The sequence below is a fragment of the Hyperoodon ampullatus genome (assembly GCF_949752795.1).
Source record: "Hyperoodon ampullatus genome assembly, chromosome: 18".
NCBI lineage: Eukaryota > Metazoa > Chordata > Mammalia > Artiodactyla > Ziphiidae > Hyperoodon > Hyperoodon ampullatus.
This window is the reverse complement of record NC_136931.1, coordinates 40,597,799-40,624,622: the sequence shown is the minus strand read 5'-3', so window position 1 is coordinate 40,624,622 and position 26,824 is coordinate 40,597,799. Positions and strand designations below refer to the sequence as shown.

The 26,824-nt window shown below is 50.5% G+C and overlaps 2 pseudogenes across 2 annotated transcripts in view; both read left to right on the top strand.

Annotated features, from left to right (window-relative positions):
- Positions 1–846: 846 nt before the first annotated feature.
- LOC307066834 (zinc finger protein 541-like) overlaps positions 847–26,824 on the top strand; it is a 50,435-nt pseudogene continuing 24,457 nt past the window's right edge. The window contains exons 1-7 of the transcript in view: positions 847–1,153; positions 5,078–5,318; positions 6,963–8,827; positions 10,586–10,644; positions 10,852–11,086; positions 11,169–11,336; positions 12,153–12,558. The product of the transcript in view is annotated as a zinc finger protein 541-like (transcript). The remainder of the gene's footprint in view (positions 1,154–5,077; positions 5,319–6,962; positions 8,828–10,585; positions 10,645–10,851; positions 11,087–11,168; positions 11,337–12,152; positions 12,559–26,824) is intronic.
- On the top strand, positions 17,499–25,525 carry LOC307066199 (zinc finger protein 541-like; annotated as a pseudogene). The gene is made up of 8 exons: positions 17,499–17,604; positions 17,809–18,052; positions 19,697–21,428; positions 21,626–21,796; positions 23,544–23,602; positions 23,810–23,969; positions 24,127–24,294; positions 25,187–25,525. The product of its transcript is annotated as a zinc finger protein 541-like (transcript).

The following is a 26,824-nucleotide window of genomic DNA, read 5'->3' as shown; positions in this document are numbered from 1 at the left end:
TTTTTAAAATTTTTATAGGGGTATAGTTGATTTACAATGTTGTGTTAGTTTCAGGTGTACAGCAAAGTGAATCAGTTATACATATACATATATCAACTCTTTTTTGAGATTCGTTTCCCATATAGGCCATTACAGAGTATTGAGTAGAGTTACCTGTACTATACAGTAGGTTCTTATTAGTTATCTGTTTTATATATAGTAGTGTGTCAATTCCAATTTCACAATTTATCCCTTCCCCCCACCATCCCCTGGTAAACATAAATTTGTTTTCTACATCCATGACTCTACTTCCGTTTTATAAATAAGTTCATTTGTATCCCCCTTTTTTTAGATTCCACATATAAGTGATATCCTATGATATTTGTCTTTCTGTGTCTGACTGACTTCACTCAGTATGACAATCTCTAGGTCCATCCATGTTGCTGCAAATGGCATTAGTTTGTTCTCTTTTATTGCTGAGTAATATTGCATTGTATATATGTACCACATCTTCTTTATCCATTCCTCTGTTGATGGACATTTCGGTTGCTTTTTCCTTACAACAATCTTATGATGGAGGTATTCATATGCTCATTTTCCAGATGAGGAAACTAGGGCTCATGGACCTTAAGTGACTTGCCCAAGGTCATGTGGCTGTTAAGTGGCCGAGAACAAACCCCCATACAGGTCTGTTTGAATTCCAAGTCCACGCTCTATCCACCATGTGTCTTGCCATCTCATAATTGTGATTCGTCCTCGTTCATTCTCAGGAAATAAACACCACCAAGAGTCTCTCCTCCCTGACTCCTTACACAGCCTTGCTTGTCTAGAGAGTAGCTGTTGGCTGAGACCTGGTAGTGGAGAGCCATGGACCAGTGCAGCCTGGTGGACAAGGGCACCCTTCCATCCGAGATGCACCTCCCTTCGTTTCCCGAGAGCCAGGCGCTCAAATGCAGCGACACCCTCAACCGGGATCTGGGGCCTGGCTCACGAGACCTGCTGTACGACGGCCTGAGCCACTTGGACCTGGCCCCCAGCCTCCTGATGCCTGACGCGCCCAGCAAGATGCTGGAGGACAACTTGGATGCCCTGTCCGTGTATTCAGGGAAGGACAGTGACTCCATGAAGCCGCTGGTGGAGTATGCAGATCCAGAATCTCAGACTGCCTTACGATAATACCCACTCTGCTTTCCCCCCAGAGTGCCAGCAGTAAGAAACAAAAGAAGAAATGAAAGTAAAAGCACTTTGCAGGCTGGGAAGCACTGGACAGAGGGTCGTGATTTTTACCAATACTGTTAGAATACCTTCCCACAGTCCATTGATGCAGTTCTAAGTCTTTCTCTTCCGCAGCGGAGGAGCAAAGGGAGAACTAGTGGAACAGTCAGAGACGTTGGTTACATCACCTTTTGGTTTACCTTCAGACTTCCGCCATAGGATAAATTTGATTTTTGTTTTTAACCCACTTCATGGGTTCTTGGGTAAGTTGCTTAGACGAGTTGACTTAGAGCTCCTTCGTATTTATAATCACACCACACGCGTGGAAGGCCACATCCGGAACAGCCCTGCAGAACAAATGTCAATGTTAATTGGGATCAGCAGCTCAAGAACTGTCCTGCGTACTCGCTAGAATGAAAGACTGCCGAGGCCCGCACTCCACACAATGTAGACAAGCCGTTAGCCTTGTCCCCGTGTTGGAACCATGGCTAAATGTGAAATCCTAGAAACCAAGGCCATCCTTGGTATTGCAGGTGCTGGGCCAGGCCTGGTTACAGTAATTAAGGTTCTCAACCTGAACCACAGAAATTACCTAAAAATGCTGCTAGGGTGAGTACGTGTGCGTTTTGCTGGGCAGAGAAACTGTGATATTTCACCAGATTTTCATATGGGTCTGTGCCCCCCAGTGAATGTTACAAAGCATTAATCTAGTTCAATTTTTCCTAATTTGTTTTAAAGTTGAGGATTTTTTTTTTTGGTTACCTTATTAAAAAAAATCCACTGAATGTTAAATTTTAACTCTTTACACTTCTCTAACTTAAATTCAGATTCATACAAATGGATATGCTTATATATTTTAATTAGAAAGTGATATAGATTTATATAGAAAAGTTAGAAAATAAAGAAAAGTAATAACAATTAAAATCCCCACCATGGCTCCCACACGTGGATTTTTAAAAAACGTAGGTGAGGCCCCTAGGGTACACATGGTTTTGCAGAGATGTATTAAGTGTCTAATTCATTTGAAGTTTCTAAAACTTAGTGAGTCTGCTTTCTTATATGAAGGTAGACTATTCGGTTGTCATTGTAATGGTTATTCCATTGTATTGTCGGACCATATTCTTGCCTGATAGACTGTTACAGTGGATCTGTGAATAACTTTTCCATTGACTTTTCTCTTGGATGAGTTCTTCGCACATATTCCTCCGTGTAGGCTTGCTGGTCGGAGAACACACACAGTTTTAGAGCTTGTGCACATGCTTTCTGGGAAGAGCAAGTGGCTTCCCGGGCCAGTGACTCAATGTGCCTGTTTTTCAGTGTCCCTGCCAATTTTTTTGAAACCACATTTTGTTCTCTAGTTTAACAGTTGCTTTAATAAGCATTTTATTTATTTATTTATTTTTAGAGAGAAACTTCTGTTTGTTTATTTAGGCTGCGTTGGGTCTTCGTTGCTGCACGCGGGCTTTCTCTGTTTGTGGCGAGCGGGGGCTACTCTTCTTTGCGGTGTACGGGTTCTTCATCGCGGTGGCTTCTCGTTGCAGAGCACGGGCTCTAGGTGCACGGGCTTCAGTAATTGTGGCACGTGGGCTCAGTAGTTGTGGCTCGCGGGCTGTAGAGTGCAGGCTCAGTAGTTGTGGCACACGGGCTTAGTTGCTCCGCGGCATGTGGGATCTTCCCGGACCAGGGCTCGAACCCGTGTCCCCTGCATTGGCAGGCGGATTCTTAACCACTGTGCCACCAGGGAGGTCCTAATGAGCATTTTATTTTATTTTTATTTATTTATTTTAAATACTCATCTTTTTAAAAAAATATATTATTATTTATTTATTTGGTTGCACCAGGTGTTAGTTGTGGCAGGCGGGCTCCCTAGTTGTAGTATGTGAACTCTTAGTTGCCACATGCATATGGTATCTAGTTCCCTGACCAGGGATCGAACCCGGGCCCCCTGCATTGGGAGCGCGGAGTCTTATCCACTGTGCCACCAGGGAAGCCCTCTAATGAACATTTTAAAAGTAAGTTCTCAAGGCAAGGACTTTCCCACATGGGAGTCCTATTTTCCCTCATTTAAACTGTTAGAATCATTCGACCACTCAACACAGCAGCTTTTCCTATGAAGAAGATGTAGACCAGACAGGTTAAGTGACAAATGGCCAGAGACAGAGTTGGGATGAGAGTCGAGGTTCCTTTCTGCTGTGTCTCTCAAGCTACATCTCAGCCACAGAGAATTAGCATTTGGGGTCCTTTAGTGCAGTATGCACACCCTGACCTGTTGGATTCTTGGGTCCAGCCTCTGCTGCATCCTAGATGAAGGGCAGTTTTTAAACTTGCTATCACGTGAGGCAGTCTAATCCATCTTAAGGGGTAGAAAAATCTTCCATGATTCATCCATGCAACAGTTACTGTGTGCCTACGAGTACAGGAATGGGAATCCCAGGAGATAGGAACACAGCAGCAAGCCTGCAGAGTTCTTAGGTCTTGTATCCACTGTCCTTACGTTTCTAGTGATTTAAAATCAGCTTCCCTATACTTTTTTTTACACATCTTTTTACTATAAATTTATTTATTTATTTTTGGCTGCATTGGGTCTTCGTTGCTGCATGTGGGCTTTCTCTAGTTGCAGCAAGCGGGGGCTACTTTTCGTTGCGGTTCACGGGCTTCTCATTGAGGTGGCTTCTCTTGTTGCGGAGCACGTGCTCTGGGCACATGGGCTTCAGTAGTTGTGGCTCGTGGGCTCTAGAGCGCAGGCTCAGTAGTTGTGGCGCACGGGCTTTGCTGCTCCGCAGCATGTGGGATCTTCCTGGACCAGGGCTCGACCCCATGTCCCTTGCATTGACAGGCGGATTCTTAATCACTGCGCCACCAGGGAAGTCCCTCTCTTTACCTTTTATTCATCAAATCTAGCTCTGCCCCTTGTAGCAAGACAGAAGCAGTGTGCTCCCTCCTCCACATCCTGGCCCTTCAGCTACTTGAAGACATCTCCCTCTCCCACATGGACATTCCCAGCCTCTTCACCTGTTCCTCTGATGAGGTGATTCGTGGAAATACCTTTTATCATTTACCCAAGAAGTACATAAACATGGAAAATTCAGATAGACAGGAAAAGGAAAATTAAGTTGATCCATGATCCTACCAGTCAATCCCATTCTGTTTGTTTGTATTCAAATTTATTTGTCCCTTCTAAAGACTAGATCATTCCGTTTTTCAGCAATCCTCTTGTTAGTGGCACAGCACTTAGTGCTACGGCATGAACATCCTTTCACGTCATCGGATATTTTCCTACAGTTGTATCTTAAATGCCTGCGCCATAGACCACTGAGACCAGAATGCAGTCACCCACCTGCCCTCGTGTCAGTTATTAGGTGGTTTCTCACATTTCACCAGGAAAAACAATGCTGCAGTTAACTCACTTGCAGTTAACTGCAAGATCTCCGTTAATTTGTACAGATCTGCCTTAATTTCCTTAATTAAAAAACCAGAGTGGAATTGGCTGGGAGAAAGGACTTAAACTTTTCTAAGATTTTGCCTTGTGCATTTCTGGATTGCACTTGCAAGTGTGCTGTTGATGTTACCGTCATGAAGTCCTGCCTGTCCAGTCACTCTGTCCTGGAAGCACTCAGACTGTTGCTGTCCCCTCCCTTACCCCCCAAGTGTGGCTTCAAGATTGAGTGCCGCCCTGGAGGTGTGGCTTGCCCAGGGTCCCTTCTCCCCCTCACCTGGTGCTAAGCCTGGTCTTCTCTGCGAGTGAAGCTGCTGAAGTTGGGGTTCTCGGCCAACTCCCTGAGTTGGACTCAGCTGCTGAAGTTGGTCCGAGGGTGGTAGAGTGCTTCCGCCCGGGCTCCGATGTCCCCGGATGTCATAACCTGTGCTTTCTCCCTCTGTCTAGACCTGGGGCTAGGCGTGCTCAAGGTGCCCAAAGAGGCTAACAAAGGCAGGGCCACGTCTGGGAGCACAAGGAAAGGAAAGCGGCAGCACAGGTCCCCTCAGAACCCACTCCTGGACTGCAGCCTCTGCGGGAAGGTGTTCAGCAGCTCCAGTTCTCTCAGCAAGCACTACCCGACACAAAGCCAGGAGAGGAGACACGTGTGCAAAATCTTCAGCAAGGCCTTTAAGCGTCAGGACCACCTGTATGTAGGAGTCTGGTTGGGACATCTGTTCAGGGGGCTGCTGGGGGCTGGGCGTGTTCCTGGTTCTTTTGCATCCCCTGCCATCCACCTGCACCGCCCCCCACCGTCGGGTGTCCCAGGTGTGTGCGACCTGTGCTCCTCCCACGGCCAGTGTTTGGGGGGGGCAGGGCCTACACTGCCCGGACAGCCCGCCCTCCCCAGCCTTCAGATTCACTCCAGTGAGGAGAGCGCCACTGCGATTTGCAGACAGGACCCATGTGCTTTAAAAACACACTCCAGAGGCAATTGTGTCATGGAGGGTGTTGGGCTAACTGTGTAGAGAAATTTTCAGAGTCCCTGGTAGGTGTCTGAGCAGAACAGATATGCACTCCATGAGGAATATATGTTGGGATAACACCAGGGCGTGAGGGGTTCTGAAATGCCTGTTTCTAGAACATGGCAATGGAGTGTTCACTGTCTTTTTTCCTTTTTTAATTCCCCCTTTTATTAACTTGATTGTTTTTTCAAAACTTGACTTTAAAAAGCAAGCTCAGTGTAAGAGGAGCAGAATTCCATTTGTTTTTCATGTCTTAGAAATGATAAGTTTTCTTGCTGCCGAGGGAGGAGAGACAGACTTTCAAACTGAGAGACTCGTAAGTGGGAGAGGACGATCCCTTGCATGTTTACAGCTCGCCCGGCCTTTACTGAGGCTTCGATGGATCCCGCTTTCATTGTATCCTCTCCCCTCTCGCCATTAAGGATGGGAAATGATTTACTCCTGCCACAAGCTGGTAACAGTTAGGGCTAGAAAGTGGGTCTCCGGATGCCCTCTCTGCTGCTTCCCTCAGATGGAGGCCAAGGGTCCACGTTTGGGAAAGGGTTTCATTATTTACTGGGTTCCATTGATTAGAACCATCCGGAGTAGGATTGTTGGGAACCCAGAGGGTGATTTACCCATTTGTTTATATTTATAATATATTAATGCAGGTATAAGTATGATGTAAATATAATACATACTTGCATTCGTTTATATTTGCAGAAATTATAGGTACATTTGGCTTTCTGTTGTTGTTGCTGTGGGGCTCCCAGGTAGCTGTCTAGAGGACTCCTGTGGGAAGGCAAAGACTCCTTTGTTCAAGGAAGGATCATCCCCAAGTTAGCATTTCCTCAAGTGCGTTCTCAGAACTCTGGTTCTCTGGTTCTCGGGGATGCTAAACGGGTCTATTTAAAAAAATGGTTTTGTGGGCACATAAGTTTGAGAGACATGGAAAGTTCAACAGATATCTCTTTCTCTGCTCTGTGGCTTTTCAAGTTGCTACTAGGAACCTCCAAGAAGTAAAGTGTGTTTTTCCCAAACTTATTTGCCAGCTGAGCCCAAGTCCTCAGGGAGCAACTCTGGAGACTGGTGTTCCTTAGGAACCCACTTTGGGGAACTGTGACTTGGCTCCCACTGATTTTTTTAATCTCAGATTAGGGGTTTGCTTAGGGGTGAGGGCAAGAGCTCCCCCTTCCAGACGGCTTTTGCCGTAGCAGGGGTCTTTCCTCATAGGGTCTGAGCACCGTTTCTGAGTTGCGAAGCTGCTGCCCCCTGGGGACACGCCTGGGTTCCTGCAGTGGGTGACCCACGCCGAGACACCCACTAACTTTCTCCTCATGTGATTCCAGGACCGGGCACATGCTCACCCACCAGAAGTCCAAGCCCTTTGTGTGCATTGAGCAGGGCTGCAGCAGGAGCTACTGCGACTACCGCTCCGTGCGCCGGCACTATGAGGTCCAGCACGGCCTGTGCATCCTCAAGGAGGCCCCCCCGGAGGAGGAGCCCTGCGGGAACTCACCCCACGCGCACGAGTTTGCCAACCAGCCCGCAGCCGCGAGCCTGTGGTCCCTGGTGCCCCCGGAAGCCCCATCCCCCAGCTCCCTCTTGCCCAACCGAGACCTCCTGCACTGTATCGTGCACAGCATCGTCTGCCAGAAGATCCCTTCTCCCAGGCCAGCCCCGCGAGGGCCATCAGACAGCGGCGAAGGGAGGATCACGGCCTGTTCCTCCCTGCCCTCGTCAGGGTCCTCCTTCTGGGGCCCTGCCAGCACCCCGGCGGCCCCAGGAGCCCTGGGCACTGAGGTTCCCGAGGAGCCCTGGCCCCCTCGGAAGGAGCCTGCCACGGACCTGTTCACAGCCATCCACTCGCATGCAGCGGAGAACAGCGGCCCCGACCCAGCCGAGCCGGAGCTGCCGCTGCTCCAGCCCCCATCATCCCTGGAGGGCTGGCCCGAGGGCGCTCCCCTGCCTGCCTGCCTGCCTCTGTTCCGTGGCCAGACTGTCCCCGCCAGTTCCCAGCCATCAGACGAGTTTCCAGTGTCTCCGAAACCTGTCGGGCTGCCCTAAGAGCAAAGGAAACTATGTTTGTCGTCCACAAGCCCTCTGCAGTGCCGTCCCAGGAGGGCTCCGGGCCTGCCCCAGGCTCAGCAGCGACTCCACTGCGGGGGAGCCCTCACCCAGCTGGGGCACCGGTGTGGAGGACACGCTGCCTTTCCCTCCCACGCTCCTGAAGGCACCGATGGAAGCCTCGGGTGACCCCAGGTATGCCAGCACCAGCTGGGAAGAGGACTCCTGGGCTTCCAAGAAGAGCAAGTTCGACTGCGACTCCTTCTCGTGGCAGAACCCTGGTGAGCCTGGCCCCCAGAACGGCCCAAAGTCCAGCGGCCTCCCGTCGGATGCCACGCTGCTCTTCCGGCAGCTGTTCCTGAAGCCTCAGGAGTCTCTGGTGAGCCACGAGCAGATGCAGGTGTTCCAGATGATCACCAAGTCCCAGCAGATCTTCTCCCACACCCAGGTGGCCGCCGCCTCCTCCCAGCTTCCCACACCCGACGGCAAGCAAGTTGCCCTGAAGTCACTGCAGGGGCCGTGGCCAAAGCAGCCCCCACCTATGGCGCCCACTGTTGACTCTCTCCATGCTGGCCCCGTGAACCCAGAGCCAGAGGGATCCCTAGCCCGCAGGAGAATATCCACACCCTCTTTCCCCACAGAGGCCTCCCCCAGCAGCGTGAGGCAGGACACAAAGGGAAGACCAAAAGTGGCTGCTGCTCCACCTGCCCTCACAGCGTCGTCCCTGGACATTCCTGGGAAGCCAGACATCTCCTCTCTGACGAAGCAGTTGAGATCCTCGAAAGGGACCTTGGACCTGGGGGACATCTCCCCCGGGAGCCTGCGTCAGACCCAGTTAGGTGGGGAGGAGCCATCCAGAGCCCACCTCCCAGGGAAGCAGGCCCAGGCTGAGAATGGCACGGCTTCCGGGGCCACAAAAGGTGGAGAGGGCCCGGCCTGCTCCTGGGGTGGAGGCTACAGGCTCTTCTCTGGCAACTCTAGGGCCCAGCGCTTTTCAGGCTTCCAGAAGGAGAAGGTAAAAATGGATATGTGCTGTGCGGCTTCTCCAAGCCAGGTAGCCATGGCCTCGTTCTCGTCGTCAGCCAGGCCTCCAGCGGATGCCCCCTGGGACTCCACGTCCAAGCTGACTATATTCAACAGGATCCAGGTACCAGGGCCCTCTCACGGGACCTAACCATGCGGGAGGCAGAGTCTCGTCCTTACCTGTGTCCGTGTTTCTGACTTGTCCAGGCACTGTATATAACGTCAGCAAATCCTCAGATGCAGTTTGTTTACAGAGGGGGGAATGAAGGTCCAGAGGGGTGATGGTTCCTCCCATCACCTTCCACCCTGCAACACACACACAAAACAGAACAGGGCTTTAGAGTTGTCAGAGACACTTTGCGTCATGTTTCTTCACTAAACTTTTTCTATTTGCTTTCTTTCTGCCTTTGGCTTCCTTTTCGATTTGCCTCCTTCACTTCTTCAGAGAATGTAAAGGCAGAGCTCCTTTGCCCTTGATATTTGTACGTGAAATGCTGTGTCTATTCTGGTTGTGAATCACAGGTCCACAAGTCCGACTTGTCCCCTCCTGCAGTCCTGGCGCCGGTCTGCCCTTGTGGAGCAGCTTGGGTCCTCCCACATCGTGCCCACGAGGTCCTGGGCGCAGAGAGCTCGGCCATGTCTCTTCGTGATGTTCCGAGGTCCAGCATCCTTCCTGTCACACCACAGCTACCTCCTCCTCTTTTTTTTTTAATAGCTTTAATATTCACGTGCCTTCTAATTCGCCATCTTGAAGTGCACCGTCCAGTGGTTTTTAGTCTCTTTACAAGGTCATGCACCCATCGCCACTCTTTGCCAAAACACTTTCATCACCGCAGAAAGAAACCCCACACCCTTGGTTGTCACCCACAATCTCTCCATTCCTCCCAGCCCCTGGCAGCCATGCATCTACCTTCTGTCTCCATGGATTTGCCTATTCTGGACACTTCATGTGATTGGAATCATAACGCTGCGTGGCCTTTTGTGTCTTTTGTTTCTTTCACTTCACATGATGTTCTCAGAGCTCCTCTGTGCTGTAGCACAGGTCAGAACTTCAGTCCTTTTTATCGCTGGTAACTTGTCCATTGTATGGATACAACATATTTTATTTATCCATTCATCAGCTGATAGATATTTGGGTTGTTTTCCCTTCTTGGCTATTGTGATAACGGTGCTATGAACATTTGTGTACAGATTATTGTTTAGACATATGTTTTCATTTCTCTTGTAAAATACCTAGGAGGGGAATTGCTGGGCTCTAGGGTAATTCTATTGGAGGAGGTGCCAGACTTTTCCAAAAAGCTGTGCTGTTTTATATTCCTACCCAGAGTGTATGAGGCCTGCAGTTTCTGTGCATCCTCACCAACACTTGTTATTGTCCAGTTGGTTCTTTTGATTACAGCCACCTTAGTGGGTGGGAAATGATAATATTATTATGGTTTAATTTGCATTTCCCTGATGGCTAATAATCCTGAGCATCTTTTAATGTGTTTATTGGCCATTTTTATATCCTCTTTGGATAAGTGTCTCTTCAGAGTCTTTTCCCATTTTTAAATTGCGTTGTGATTTTATTTTTGAGCTGTGAGAGTTTATTATGTATCACAGATACAGAAATCTACATAGTCCCTTATCAGATACATGATTTGCAACTTCTTTCTCTTATTCTGTCTTTTCATTTCTTGATGATGTCCTTTGAAGCACAGAAGTTGTACGTTTTGATGAAGTCTAATATGTCTGCCTTTTGTTTGGTTTTGGAGTCATCCAAGAAACCACTGCTTACTCCAGGGTCACCAAGAATTATACCTGTGTTTTCTTCCAAGTCTTATAGTTTTCACTCTTGCATCTCATTTCTGATATGTTGGCTCAGATGTATTTTTGTCTTCAGGGTGGAAATATCTACCGGCTCCCCCACCCGATGAAGGAGGAGAACATGGCGTGTGGCTGGTAAGTTCCGAAGCCCCTCGGGAATCCTCTGGTGGCTTTGATGTGCTGGCCCTGGGTGAGCGAGCTCTGAATGCTTCACTCCTGAAGGGGTGAGCACCAGGCCACAGAGAATCGGGGGCATCATCTCCATTTCTTTAGGGTTCGTCCAAAGCTGTCAGAGGATCAGTGTTTGGGGACGGAGTCCCATTCTCCCTTTCTTCCCCACAGGAACCAGCACAATGGTGGTCCCACAGACTGGGCAGAGCCAAGGAGCACTTACATCTGCAAGAATTGCAGCCAGATGTTTTATACCGAGAGAGGGCTGAGCAGCCACATGTGTTTTCACAGCGACCAGTGGCCATCACCTCGAGGGAAGCAGGAGCCGCAGGTGAAGGGGCGGGAAGCTGCCATTCATCTCAGGATGGAGCCGTCCTCCTGCAGGGAGCCTGGCTGGGGACCGGGAGTCAGGGCTGTGCTGCTCTGGAGGGGCCCCTTGCTCCCTACGTACTGTGTCTCTTAAAGGGCTGGCTCTTCTCTGTGTGTAGGTGTGTGGCATGGAGTTTTGCAAGCCACCAAGACAGGTGCTGAGGCCGGAGGGGGACAGGCAGTGTTCCCCGGGAGGCAAGAAGTCCTTGGACAACATGACCTCAGCCCCTTTGGTGGTCCCTGTGTTGGTGCCTGTGGCTCCAGCGAACAAGCCCCCGGGGAGCAAGGTGGGTACACTTCCTTCCAGCTGCTTTCCAGCTTCCAGTGGGAGCTGTGAGAAAAGCCCCCAAATCCTGACTCCAGAAGAGCTTGATTTGCATATTCATTCATCCATTCAACCTCCAGTGAACTTCCTTGTGTCTGGCCCTGTGCTGGGCAGGACTGGGGACACTGCAGCGACCACAACAGGCCTGCCCCCGTCTCCTGGGGCTCCCAGCCCAGCGGAGTAGATAGACCCATCCCCGGACACTGACCACCCAGAACGGGCCGGGCTGGGAGAGGGAGCTGTAGGAGCCCCGGGGGCACCAGAGACCCTGCCTGAGGAAGGGGGTGTTGCAGCTGAGAGCTGGAGGATGAGGAGGGGTAAGATGGGCAGAGAGGAGGGGAGATTGTGTGGAGGTAAGAGAGAGTGTAGCAAGCTCAAGCCGTCGTCTCTTCAGCCTGTGCTGGAAGACCCCACCTGGAAACGTTCATGCTGGACTCGGGTACGGGATGCATGGAGCCCACTGCTTGTCTCGCAGGAGCTGCTGTCATTTTGAGGGCAAAAGGTTTTCCTTTTGTCATGCTGTTGCATCCGTCTGGCCCCCACACTTTAAGTGCCAGTCACTTTAACAACGGACATGAATTTCCAAAATGGTCTGAGTGAGGGCCTCTCCTTGGGAGGTGTGTGTGCCTGAGAAGGCCCCAGCCTCAAATATCGCCCGGCTTAGGGTCTGGAGTCTGGCTCAGGCGTGGTGGCCCTGCCTGGCTTCCTGTGCTGAGGACTCTTTGCACGGCCATGCTGGGTGTGCGTCTGGCTGGTCAGTACCCTTTCCCACTCTCAGGCCATCTTGAGGACTGAGCTGTGGGGCCGGTGGCCTCAGGTGACCCCTGTGGTTCTGAAGTCTCTTCTTCTCCAGGGACAGGAGAAGGACGGGGAAGAGAGAGACAGCAAGGAGAGCAGCCAACACAGGAAGCGGAAGAGGAAGAAGCTCCCATGGCCCAAGGCACTGCTCATCCCTCCTCCGCCCTCCATGTCTGGGGAGCCGGGCCCGGGAGGATGCCGCCAGAGCTGCCTGTGCTCGCCCGTGTTCCTGGTGGACCGTCTGCTGAAGGGACTGTCCCAGTGCCCTGCCTACACGCCGCCCCCGATGCTCAGCCCCATCCGGGAGGGCTCTGGGCTGTATTTCAACACTCTGTGTTCCACATCTGCCCGGGGCCGTCCCGACAGGCTCATCAGTGCCATGCTTGGTGAGTGAGCTTGATCACCCCATGATAGGCCTGCGGGGGGCCAGACCCCCGCCCCCTGTAGAATTTGGTCCAGCCATTCCCTCTGGCCTACGCTTGGGCCTGGTCTGGGGGTCCTGTTGCTGTTCAGAACTATCCCAGGACCATCTGGGACCAGCAGCCTTCTAGGTGCTTATAATTTTGTAGCCAGAAAGAAAATAGACGCCATTTAGCCTAACCACCATTCTGCCTGCCCTTTCGAGTAATTGTTTAAACAGCTTTATTGAGATATAATTCACATGCCATATGAATCACCCATTTAAAGTGTACAGTGATTTTTTAGTGTATTCTTAGGATTGTACACCCATCCCGCAATCTAATTCTAGAGCATTTTCATCACCCCAGATGATTATATCCACGAGCAGTTACACACAGGCCCTGTAGCCCCCAGCTCCTCTGCCCTGGGCAACCACCAGTCTACCAACCTACTTTTTCTATGGGTCTCCCTATTCTGGACATTTCATATAATTGGGATCGTACAATATGTGACATTTTGTGTCTAGTTTGTTCACTTAGAATAATGTTGTCAAGGTTCATCCATGTTGTACTATGCATCAGTGCTTCATTTCTTTTTATGGATGTATGATATTCCATTTTCTGGAGAGACAACATTTTATTTATCCATTCGTCAGTTGAGGGGCATTTGGGTTGTTTTCGTCCTTTGGCTATTGCAAATAGTGCTGTTAAGAACATTTTTGTACAATTTTTTTTTGACATAAGTCCTCATTTGTCTTGGGTATACAGCTCAGAGTGGAATGCTGGGTCAAAGGGTAACTATGTCTCACCGTTTAAGGAACTTCCGGACTGTTTTCCAAAATGGCCGGGTCATTTTAAATTTCCACCAGCATTGTATGAAAGTTCCAGTTTCTCCACATCCTTGCTAACACTTCTTATCTGTCTTTTTCATTATAACCATCCTAGTGGGTGTAAAGTGGTAGCTCATTGTGGGGTGTTTGTTTGTTTGTTTGTTTTGCGAAACGTGGGCCTCTCAGTGTTTGTGGCCTCGCCCTTTGTGGAGCACAGGCTCCAGATGCGCAGACTCAGCGACCATGGCTCTTGGGCCCAGCCGCTCCGCAGCACGCGGGATCCTCCCGGACCGGGCACGAACCTGCGTCCCCTGCATCGGCAGGCGGACTCTCAACCACTGCGCCACCAGGGAAGCCCCCTCATTGTGGTTTTGATTTACATTTCCCTGATGGCTAACGATGTTGAGAATCTTTCCATGTGCTTATTATCCATTTGAATATCTTCTCGGGAGAAATGTCTGTTCAGATCCTTTGCCCATTTTTTAAGTTGAATTCTTATGTTTTTATTATTGAGTTGTCTCAGTTCCTTATATAGTCTGGATGCAAGCCCCTTATCAAATATATGATTTGCAAATTCTCTCCAATTTTGTGGGTTGTCCTTTCCTGTTATTTATGATATGGTTTGCAGTACACAAGTTTTTAATTTTGGTGAAGTCCAACTTATTCTTAGGCCTGCGATCAATCTTTAGTTAACTTTTATATACTGTATGAGGTAGGAGTCCAAATTTATTCTTTTGCATGTATGTATCAGTTCTTCCAGCACTTGAAAATACTGTTCTTTTCTCATTGAATTGTCTTGGTACTTTGTTTTGTTTTGTTTTCTTTTGCGGTCCACGGGACTCTCACTGTTGTGGCCTCTCCCATTGCGGGGCACAGGCTCCGCACGCGCAGGCTCAGTGGCCATGGCTTACGGACCCAGCTGCTCCGCGGCATGTGGGATCTTCCCAGACCGGGGCACGAACCCATGTCCCCTGCATCGCCAGGCAGACTCTCAACCACTGCGCCACCAGGGAAGCCTTGATGAGAAAAATGTAAATCGGATATTGGCAGGTGCCCCGTATGACCTGAGCACTCATGCTGTTGCTGTCACCATGTGGGTCCCACCCTCCATAACAAGTGAAGCCCGATGACACTGGAAATGAAAGTCTCTGGCTTCATGGTCGGGTGGTATATTAGTTATCTATTGCTGTGTAAGAAATTAAGCTGAAACTTAACAGCTTTAAACAATTGGAAGCTTTTACAATAGTGCTGCTTAGAGGGTCAGGGAACCCAAACTGTTTGTGGTTATCCAAACTCACCCCCATCTTATCTGCGGTCAGAATACAGTGGCAAGCACAAGTGGGTGGTCCAGAAGAATTTCTGAATGTAAGAAGAGAGTTGGGCAAAGGTTTCTTATGAATCACCTCCCCCTAGCCAAACTCCACCCCCAGAAAACAGTGTTTTCTCAACCCCAAATTATCTGCATCGTAATCATCTAGGGGTCCTGTGAAAAATGCAAATTCCTGTACCCCACCACAGACTTTCCTAATCTGAATCATTGGAGGTAGGGCCCTGGAACTTAAATTTTTCAAAGAAACGTTCTTAGAAGAATAGTTTTTAGATATGCATAAAAATTGGGAAGATGGTATAGAGAATTTCCATATACCCCACACTCAGTTTCCCCTATTCTTATCTTACATGAGTATGGTACATTTGTTACCATTAATGAACCAATATTGTTATATTATTATTAACTAAAGTCCATCCTTCATTCAGATTTCATTAGTTTTTACCTCATGTCCCTCTTCTGTGCCAGGATCCTCCCAGGACACCACATTACATTTAGTTGTCACATCTCCTTAGGCTCCTCATGGCTGTGACAGTTTCCCAGACTTTCCTTGTTTTTGATGACAGTTATGAGAAGTCGTGGTCAGGTATTTTGGAGAATGTGCCTCAGCTGGGGTTTGTCTTATGTTTCTTATGATCCGAGGGGGAGGAAGACCACAGAAGTGAAGTGCCACTGTCCTCACATGGTATTCAGGGTGCACAGTATCAGTGTGACTTGTCACTGTTGACGTTAACCTCCACCACCTGGCTGACAATGTTTGTCATGTTTCTACGCTGTAAACTTAGTCCCCGCCCCCAATACTGTCATCTGTGGAAGGAAGTCACTGTGCACAGTTCATGCGTAAGGTGTGAAGAGTCATGCTTCAACTTCTTGAGGGCAGAATAGCCACACAAATTATTTGGAATCATGCACGGCCATTTATTTATTTGTTCAGTCATTCATTTATATCAGCATGGGCTCACGGAGATTTTATAGACTGGGTTATTATCCAGTGCTACTTTGTTGCTCAAGTTGTTCCAGCTTTGACTATTGGGAGCTCTTTCAGTTGGCTCCTGTGTCTCTTTGACATACCCCATTTGTGTTTGTGTGTGTGTGTGTGTGTGTGTGTGTGTGTGTGTAAGAGAGAGAGAGAGAGATAACGAGATGGAGGCTGAGAGACTTCTGTTCTGGAACTACCAGATACTCTAAGCACATCCTGTATAATTTCCTGCCCAGTCCTAGAACCAACCGTTTATCCAAGGAGCCCTGGTTACTTTTATTGGAGAACAGTATTAAAAACTAAGATCTGGGCACTAGGTGTGTTTGAACCTGAATTTTTAACACAGTCTCACCAGCTATTTCTTAATGAAACCAGAGTTAGAGAACCTCTGCTCTCAGTTTTGACTCCCGTCGCTCAAGTATCAGCATACATCAGAGGTACTGCAGGTCCGGTTCCAGACCACCACAATAAGGCCAATCATAGGAGTTTTGTTTGTTTCTTTCCCAGTGCCCATAAGTTATGTTTACACTATACTATAGTCTATTCAGTGTGGAGTAGCATTTTGTGTTAAAAAAAAAAAAGTGGGGCTTCCCTGTTGGCGAAGTAGTTGAGAGTCTGCATGCTGATGCAGGGGACACGGGTTCGTGCCCCGGTCCGGCAAGATCCCACATGCCGCAGAGCGGCTGGGCCCGTGAGCCATGGCCGCTGAGCCTGTGCGTCCGGAGCCTGTGCTTCGCAACGGGAGAGGCCACAACAGTGAGAGGCCCGCGTACCACACACACACACACACAAAAGTACATATGTTAATTTAAGAATACTTTATTGCAGACTTCCCTGGTGGCGCAGTGATTAAGAATCCACCTGCCAGTGAAGTGGACACAGGTTCGAGCCCTGGTCCAGGAAGCTCCCACATGCCGCGGAGCAACTAAGCTCATGCGCCCCAACTACTGAGCCTGCGCTCTAGAGCCCGCAAGCCACAAGTACTGAGCCCGCGTGCCACAACTCCTGAAGCCCGTGAGCCTAGAGGCCATGCTCCGCAATAAGAGAAGCCACTGCAATGAGAAGGCCACACACCGCAACAAAGAGTAGCCCCCACTCTCCACAGCGAGAGAAAGCCTGCACAGCAATGAAGACCCAATGCAGCCAAAAATAAATAAATAAGTAAAAGAAATAAGAGAAAAAAGTCTTCAAGTATTTGGAAACTAAAGAACACTCTTCTAAAATAACTCACGGGTCAACGAAAAAAAATCAAAAATGAAATTATAAAAAAAAACCTACTCATTTACCCAAGGAGTAGAGAAACATGGAAAATTCAGATATATAGGAAAAGGAAAATTAAGTTGATCCATGATGCTACCAATCAATCCCATTCTGTTTGTTTCTATTCAAATTTATTTTTCCCTTTTAAAGACTAGATCATTCCGTTTTTCAACAATCCTCTTGTTAGTGGCACAGCACTTAGTGGTACAGCATGAACATCCTTTCACGTGAATGGATATTTTCCTACAGTTGTATCTTAAATGCCTGCACCATAGACCACTGAGACCAGAATGCAGTCACCCACCTGCCCTCGTGTCAGTTATTAGGTGGTTTCTCACATTTCACCAGGAAAAACAATGCTGCAGTTAACTCACTTGCAGTTATCTGCAAGATCTCCGTTAATTTGTACAGATCTGCCTTAATTTCCTTAATTAAAAAACCAGAGTGGAATTGGCTGGGAGAAAGGACTTAAACTTTTCTAAGATTTTGCCTTGTGGATTGCACTTACAAGTGTGCTGTTGATGTTACCGTCATGAAGTCCTGCCTGTCCAGTCACTCTGTCCTGGAAGCACTCAGACTGTTGCTGTCCCCTCCCTTACCCCCCAAGTGTGGCTTCAAGATTGGGTGCCGCCCTGGAGGTGTGGCTTGCCCAGGGTCCCTTCTCCCCCTCACCTGGTTCTAAGCCTGGTCTTCTCTGCGAGTGAAGCTGCTGAAGTTGGGGTTCTCGGCCAACTCCCTGAGTTGGACTCAGCTGCTGAAGTTGGTCCGAGGGTGGTAGAGTGCTTCCGCCCGGGCTCCGATGTCCCCGGATGTCATAACCTGTGCTTTCTCCCTCTGTCTAGACCTGGGGCTAGGCGTGGTCAAGGTGCCCAAAGAGGCTAACAAAGGAGGCAGGGCCACGTCTGGGAGCACAAGGAAAGGAAAGCGGCAGCACAGGTCCCCTCAGAACCCACTCCTGGACTGCAGCCTCTGCGGGAAGGTGTTCAGCAGCGCCAGTTCTCTCAGCAAGCACTACGTAACCCACAGCCAGGAGAGGAGACACGTGTGCAAAATCTTCAGCAAGGCCTTTAAGCGTCAGGACCACCTGTATGTAGGAGTCTGGTTGGGACATCTGTTCAGGGGGCTGCTGGGGGCTGGGCGTGTTCCTGGTTCTTTTGCATCCCCTGCCATCCACCTGCACCGCCCCCCACCGTCGGGTGTCCCAGGTGTGTGCGACCTGTGCTCCTCCCACGGCCAGTGTTTGGGGGGGGCAGGGCCTACACTGCCCCGGACAGCCCGCCCTCCCCAGCCTTCAGATTCACTCCAGTGAGGAGAGCGCCACTGCGACTTGCAGACAGGACCCATGTGCTTTAAAAACACACTCCAGCGGCAACTGTGTCATGGAGGGAGTTGGGCTAACTGTGTAGAGAAATTTTCAGAGCCCCTGGTGGGTGTCTGAGCAGAACAGATATGCACTCCATGAGGAATATATGTTGGGATAACACCAGGGCGTGAGGGGTTCTGAAATGCCTGTTTCTAGAACATGGCAATGGAGTGTTCACTCTCTTTTTTCCTTTTTTAATTCCCCCTTTTATTAACTCGATTTTTTTTCAAAACGTGACTTTAAAAAGCAAGCTCAGTGTAAGAGGAGCAGAATTCCGTTTGTTCTTCATGTCTTAGAAATGATAAGTTTTCTTGCTGCCGAGGGAGGAGAGACAGACTTTCAAACTGAGAGACTCGTAAGTGGGAGAGGACGATCCCTTGCATGTTTACAGCTCGCCCAGCCTTTACTGAGGCTTCGATGGATCCCGCTTTCATTGTATCCTCTCCCCTCTCGCCATTAAGGATGGGAAATGATTTACTCCTGTCACAAGCTGGTAACAGTTAGGGCTAGAAAGTGGGTCTCCGGATGCCCTCTCTGCTGCTTCCCTCAGATGGAGGCCAAGGGTCCACCTTTGGGAAAGGGTTTCATTATTTACTGGGTCCAATTGATTAGAACCATCTGGAGTAGGATTGTTGGGAACCCAGAGGGTGATTTACCCATTTGTTTATATTTATAATATATTAATGCAGGTATAAGTATGATGTAAATATAATACATACTTGCATTCGTTTATATTTGCAGAAATTATAGGCACATTTGGCTTTCTGTTGTTGTTGCTGTGGGGCTCCCAGGTAGCTGTCTAGAGGACTCCTGTGGGAAGGCAAAGACTCCTTTGTTGAAGGAAGGATCATCACCAAGTTAGCATTTCCTCAAGTGCGTTCTCAGAACTCTGCATCTCTGGTTCTTGGGGATGCTAAATGTGTCTATTTAAAGAAATGGTTTTGTGGGCAAATAAGTTTGAGAGACATGGAAAGTTCAACAGATCTCTCTTTCTCTGCTCTGTGGCTTTTCAGTTTGCTACTAGGAACCTCCAAGAAGTAAAGAGTGTTTTTTCCAAACTTATTTGCCAGCTGGGCCCAAGTCCTCAGGGAGCAACCCTGGAGACTGGTGTTCCTTAGGAACCCACTTTGGGGAACTCTGACTTGGCTCCCACTGATTTTTTTAATCTCAAATTAGGGGTTTGCTTAGGGATGAGGGCAAGAGCTCCCCCTTCCAGACGGCTTTGGCCTTAGCAGGGGTCTTTCCTCATAGGGTCTGAGCACAGTTTATGAGTTGTGATGCTGCTGCCCCCTGGGGACACGTCTGGATTCCTGCAGTTAGTGACCCACGCCGAGACACCCGCTAACTTTCTCCTCATGTGATTCCAGGACCGGGCACATGCTCACCCACCAGAAGACCAAGCCCTCTGTGTGCAGTGCGCAGGGCTGCAGCAAGAGCTACTGCGACTACCGCTCCCTGCATTGGCACTCCGAGGTCCAGCACGGCCTGTGCATCCTCAAGGAGGCCCCCCCCGGAGGAGGAGCCCTGCGGGAACTCACCCCACGCGCACGAGGTGGCAAGCCAGCCCGCACCCGCGAGCCTGTGGTCCCTGGTGCCCCCGGAAGCCCCATCCCCCAGCTCCCTCTTGCCCAACTGAGACCTCCTGTTCTGTATCATGAACAGCATCGTCTGCCAGAAGATCCCTTCTCCCGGGCCAGCCCTGGGAGGGCCTTCAGACAGCGGGGAAGGGAGGAACACGGCCTGTTCCTCCCTGCCCTCGTCAGGGTCCTCCTTCTGCGGCCCAGCCAGCACCCCGGCGGCCCCAGTAACCCTGGGCACTGAGGTTCCCGAGGAGCCCCGGCCCCCACGGAAGGAGCCGGGCACGGACGTGTTCACAGCCATCCACTCGTGGGCAGCTGAGAACAGCGGCCCAACCCAGCTGAGCCGGAGCTGCCGCTGCTCCAGCCCCCATCATCCCTGGAGGGCTGGCCCGAAGGCGCTCCCCTGCCCACCTGCCTGCCTCTGTTCCGTGGCCAGACTGTCCCCGCCAGTTCCCAGCCATCAAGCCACAGTTTCCAGTGGCTCTGAAACCTGTCGGGCTGCCCTAAGAGCAAAGGAAACAGTATGTTTGTCGTCCACAAGCCCTCTGCAGTTCTGTCCCGGTAGGGCTCCGAGCCTGGCCCCGGGCTCAGCAGCTACTCCCCTGCGGCGGAGCCCTCACCCAGCTGGGGCACCGGTCTGGAGGACACGCCGTCTTTCCCTCCCACGCTCCTGAAGGCACCAGGGGAGGCCTCGGGTGACCCCAGATATGTCAGCACCAGTGGGGAAGACGACTCCTGGGCTTCCAAGAGGCGCAAATTTGACTGCGACTCCTCGTGGCAGAACCCTGGTGAGCCTGGCCCCCAGGACAGCCCAAAGTCCAGCGGCCTCCCGTCGGATGCCACGCCGCTCTTCCAGCAGCTGTTCCTGAAGTCTCAGGAGTCTCTGGTGAGCCACGAGCAGATGCAGGTGTTCCAGATGATCACCAAGTCCCAGCGGATCTCCTCCCACACCCAGGTGCCGCCGCCTCCTCCCAGCTTCCCACACCTGACGACAAGCAAATTGCCCTGAAGTCACTGCAGGGGCCGTGGCCACAGTAGCCCCCGCCTGTGGTGCCCACTGTTGACTCTCCATGCTGGCCCCGTGAACCCTGATCCAGAGGGATCCCTAACCCGCAGGAGAAAATCCAAACCTGCTTTCCCCACAGAGGCCTCCCCCAGCAGAGTGAGCCAGGACACAAAGGGAGCACCAAAAGTGGCTGCTGCTCCACCTGCCCTCACAGCGTCGTCCCTGGACCCTCCTGGGAACCCAGACATCTCCTCTCTGGCCAAGCAGTTGAGGTCCTCGAAAGGGACCTTGGACCTGTGGGACATCTCCCCTGGGGCCCTGCGTCAGACCCAGTTAGGAGGAGAGGAGTCATCCAGAGCCCACCTCCCAGGGAAGCAGGCCCAGGCTGAGAATGGCACGGCTTCTGGGGCCACAAAAGGTGAAGAGGGCCCGGCCTGCTCCTGGGGCGGAGGCTACAGGCTCTTCTCTGGCAACTCCAGGGCCCAGCGCCTTTCAGGCTTCCGGAAGGAGAAAGTGAAAATGGATATGTGAGGGCTTCCCTGGTGGCGCAGTGGTTGAGGGTCCGCCTGCCGATGCAGGGGCCATGGGTTCTTGCTCCGGTCCGGGAGGATCCCGCATGCCGCGGAGCGGCTGGGCCCGTGGGCCATGGACGCTGAGCCTGCGCATCCGGAGCCTGTGCTCCGCAACGGGAGAGTCCACAACAGTGAGAGGCCCGTGTACCACAAAAAAAAAAAAAAAAAAAAAAAACAAATAAAATGGATATGTGCTGTGCGGCTTCTCCAAGCCAGGTAGCCATGGCCTCCTTCTCGTCGTCGGCCGGGCCTCCAGCGGATCCTCCCTGGGGCTCCGAGTCCAAGCTGATGATATTCAACAGGATCCAGGTACCAGGGCCCTCTCACGGGAGCTGACCATGCGGGAGGCAGAGTCTCGTCCTTACCTGTGTCCGTGTTTCTGACTTGTCCAGGCACTGTATATAACCTCAGCAAATCGTTAGATGCAGTTTGTTTACAGAGGGGGGAATGAAGGTCCAGAGAAGTGATGGTTCCTCACATCACCCTCCACCCTGCAACACACACACACAAAACAGAACAGGGCTTTAGAGTTGTCAGAGACACTTTGCATCATGTTTCTTCACTAAACTTTTTCTATTTGCTTTCTTTCTGCCTTTCGCTTCCTTTTGGATTTGCCTCCTTCACTTTTTCAGAGAATGAAAGGCAGAGCTCCTTTGCCCTTGATATTTGTACGTGAAATGCTGTGTCTATTCTGGTTGTGAATCACAGGTCCACAAGTCCGACTTGTCCCCTGCTGCAGGCCTGGCGCCGGTCCGCCCTTGTGGAGCAGCTTGGGTCCTCCCACATCGTGCCCACGAGGTCCTGGGCGCAGAGAGCTCGGCCATGTCTCTTCGTGATGTTCCGAGGTCCAGCATCCTTCCAGTCACACTACAGCTACCTCCTCCTCTTTTTTTTTTCACAGGTTTAACATTCACGTGCCATCTAATTCGCCATCTTGAGGTGCACCATCCAGTTTGTTTACGAGGTTGTGCACCCATCGCCACTCTTTGCCAAAACACTTTCATCACCGCAAAAATAAACCCAACACCCTGGGTTGTCACCCACAATCTCTCCATCCCTCCCAGCCCCTGGCAACCATGCATCTACCTTCTGTCTCCATGGATTTGCCTATTCTGGACACTTCATGTGATTGGAATCATAATGCTGCGTGGCCTTTTGTGTCTTTTGCTTCTTTCACTTCATATGATGTTCTCAGAGTTCCTAAGTGCTGTAGCACAGGTCAGAACTTCAGTCCTTTTTATCGCTGGTAAGTTGTTCATTGTATGGATACACCCTATTTTATTTATCCATTCATCAACTGATAGATATATGGGTTGTTTTCACTTCTTGGCCATTGTGAATACGCTGCTATGAACATTTGTGTACAGATTATTGTTTAGACATATGTTTTCATTTCTCTTGGGAAATACCTAGGAGCGGAATTGCTGGGCTATAGGGTAATTCTATTGTAGGAAGTGCCAGACTTTTCCAAAAAGCTGTGCTGTTTTATATTCCTACCCAGAGTGTATGAGGCCTGCAGTTTCTCTGCATCCTCACCAACACTTGTTATTGTCCAGTTGGTTCTTTTGATTACAGCCACCTTAGTGGGTGGGAAATGATAATCTTATTATGGTTTAATTTGCATTTCCCTGATGGCTAATAATCCTGAGCATCTTTTAATGTGTTTATTGGCCATTTGTATATCCTCTTTTTATAAGTGTCTCTTCAGAGTCTTTTCCCATTTTTAAATTGCGTTGTGATTTTATTTTTGAGCTGTGAGAGTTCATTATGTATCACAGATACAGAAATCTACATAGTCCCTTATCAGACACGATTTTCAACTTCTTTCTCTTACTCTGTCCTTTCACTTCTTGATGATGTCCTTTGAAGCACAGAAGTTGTAAATTTTGATGAAGTCCAATACGTCTGTCTTTTGTTTGGGTTTGGAGTCATCCAAGAAACCACTGCTTACTCCAGGGTCACCAAGAATTATACCTGTGTTTTCTTCCAAGTCTTATAGTTTTCACTCTTGCATCTCATTTCTGATATGTTGGCTCAGATGTATTTTCGTCTTCAGGGTGGAAATATCTACCGGCTCCCCCACCCGATGAAGGAGGAGAACATGGCGGGTGGCTGGTAAGTTCAGAAGCCCCTCGGGAATCCTCTGGTGGCTTCGTTGTGCTGGCCCTGGGTGAGCGAGCTCTGGATGCTTCACTCCTGAAGGGGCGAGCACTAGGTCACAGAGAATCGGGGGCATCATCTCCATTTCTTTAGGGTTCGTCCAAATCTGTCAGAGGATCAGTGTTTGGGGACGGAGTCCCATTCTCCCTTTCTTCCCCACAGTAACCAGCACAATGGTGGTCCCACAGACTAGGCAGAGCCAAGGAGCACTTACATCTGCAAGAATTGCAGCCAGATGTTTTATACAGAGAGAGGGCTGAGCAGCCACATGTGTTTTCACAGCGACCAGTGGCCGGCACCTCGAGGGAAGCAGGAGCCGCAGGTGAAGGGGCTCGAAGCTGCCATTCATCTCAGGATGGAGCCGCCCTCCTGCGGGGAGCCTGGCTGGGGGCCGGGAGTCAGGGCTGTGCTGCTCTGGAGGGGCCCCTTGCTCCCTACGTACTGTGTCTCTTAAAGGGCTGGCTCTTCTCTGTGTGTAGTTGTGTGGCATGGAGTATTGCAAGCCACCAAGACAGGTGCTGAGGCCGGAGGGGGACAGGCAGAGTTCCCCGAGAGCCAGGAAGTCCTTGGACAACATGACCGCATCCCCTTTGGTGGTCCCTGTGTCGGTGCCTGTGGCTCCAGCGAACCATCCTCCGGGGAGCAAGGTGGGTGCACTTCCTTCCAGCTGCTTTCCAGCTGCCAGTGGGTGCTGTGAGAAAAGACCCCAAATCCTGACTCCAGAAGAGCTTGATTTGCATGTTCATTCATTCATTCAACCTCCAGTGAACTTCCTTTGTGTCTGGCCCTGTGCTGGGCAGGGCTGGGGACACTGCAGCGACCACAGCAGGCCTGTCCCCGTATCCTGGGGCTCCCAGCCCAGCGGAGTAGATAGACCCATCCCCGGACACTGACCACCCAGAACGGGCCGGGCTGGGAGAGGGAGCTGTAGGAGCCCCGAGGGCACCAGAGACCCTGCCTGAGGAAGGGGGTGTTGCAGCAGAGAGCTGGAGGATGAGGAGGGGTAAGATGGGCAGAGAGGAGGGGAGATTGCGTGGAGGTAAGAGAGAGTGTAGCAAGCTCAAGCCGTCGTCTCTTCAGCCTGTGCTGGAAGACCCCACCTGGAGACGTTCATGCTGGACTCGGGTACGGGATGCATGGAGCCCACTGCTTGTCTCCCAGTAGCTGCTGTCATTTTGAGGGCAACAGGTTTTCCTTTTGTCATGCTGTTGCATCCGTCTGGCCCCCACACTTTAAGTGCCAGTCACTTTAACAACGGACATGAATTTCCAAAATGGTCTGAGTGAGGGCCTCTCCTTGGGAGGTGTGTGTGCCTGAGAAGGCCCCAGCCTCAAATATCGCCCGGCTTAGGGTCTGGAGTCTGGCTCAGGCGTGGTGGCCCTGCCTGGCTTCCTGTGCTGAGGACTCTTTGCACGGCCATGCTGGGTGTGCGTCTGGCTGGTCAGTACCCTTTCCCACTCTCAGGCCATCTTGAGGACTGAGCTGTGGGGCCGGTGGCCTCAGGTGACCCCTGTGGTTCTGAAGTCTCTTCTTCTCCAGGGACAGGAGAAGGACGGGGAAGAGAGAGACAGCAAGGAGAGCAGCCAACACAGGAAGCGGAAGAGGAAGAAGCTCCCATGGCCCAAGGCACTGCTCATCCCTCCTCCGCCCTCCATGTCTGGGGAGCCGGGCCCGGGAGGATGCCGCCAGAGCTGCCTGTGCTCGCCCGTGTTCCTGGTGGACCGTCTGCTGAAGGGACTGTCCCAGTGCCCTGCCTACACGCCGCCCCCGATGCTCAGCCCCATCCGGGAGGGCTCTGGGCTGTATTTCAACACTCTGTGTTCCACATCTGCCCGGGGCCGTCCCGACAGGCTCATCAGTGCCATGCTTGGTGAGTGAGCTTGATCACCCCATGATAGGCCTGCGGGGGGCCAGACCCCCGCCCCCTGTAGAATTTGGTCCAGCCATTCCCTCTGGCCTACGCTTGGGCCTGGTCTGGGGGTCCTGTTGCTGTTCAGAACTATCCCAGGACCATCTGGGACCAGCAGCCTTCTAGGTGCTTATAATTTTGTAGCCAGAAAGAAAATAGACGCCATTTAGCCTAACCACCATTCTGCCTGCCCTTTCGAGTAATTGTTTAAACAGCTTTATTGAGATATAATTCACATGCCATATGAATCACCCATTTAAAGTGTACAGTGATTTTTTAGTGTATTCTTAGGATTGTACACCCATCCCGCAATCTAATTCTAGAGCATTTTCATCACCCCAGATGATTATATCCACGAGCAGTTACACACAGGCCCTGTAGCCCCCAGCTCCTCTGCCCTGGGCAACCACCAGTCTACCAACCTACTTTTTCTATGGGTCTCCCTATTCTGGACATTTCATATAATTGGGATCGTACAATATGTGACATTTTGTGTCTAGTTTGTTCACTTAGAATAATGTTGTCAAGGTTCATCCATGTTGTACTATGCATCAGTGCTTCATTTCTTTTTATGGATGTATGATATTCCATTTTCTGGAGAGACAACATTTTATTTATCCATTCGTCAGTTGAGGGGCATTTGGGTTGTTTTCGTCCTTTGGCTATTGCAAATAGTGCTGTTAAGAACATTTTTGTACAATTTTTTTTTGACATAAGTCCTCATTTGTCTTGGGTATACAGCTCAGAGTGGAATGCTGGGTCAAAGGGTAACTATGTCTCACCGTTTAAGGAACTTCCGGACTGTTTTCCAAAATGGCCGGGTCATTTTAAATTTCCACCAGCATTGTATGAAAGTTCCAGTTTCTCCACATCCTTGCTAACACTTCTTATCTGTCTTTTTCATTATAACCATCCTAGTGGGTGTAAAGTGGTAGCTCATTGTGGGGTGTTTGTTTGTTTGTTTGTTTTGCGAAACGTGGGCCTCTCAGTGTTTGTGGCCTCGCCCTTTGTGGAGCACAGGCTCCAGATGCGCAGACTCAGCGACCATGGCTCTTGGGCCCAGCCGCTCCGCAGCACGCGGGATCCTCCCGGACCGGGCACGAACCTGCGTCCCCTGCATCGGCAGGCGGACTCTCAACCACTGCGCCACCAGGGAAGCCCCCTCATTGTGGTTTTGATTTACATTTCCCTGATGGCTAACGATGTTGAGAATCTTTCCATGTGCTTATTATCCATTTGAATATCTTCTCGGGAGAAATGTCTGTTCA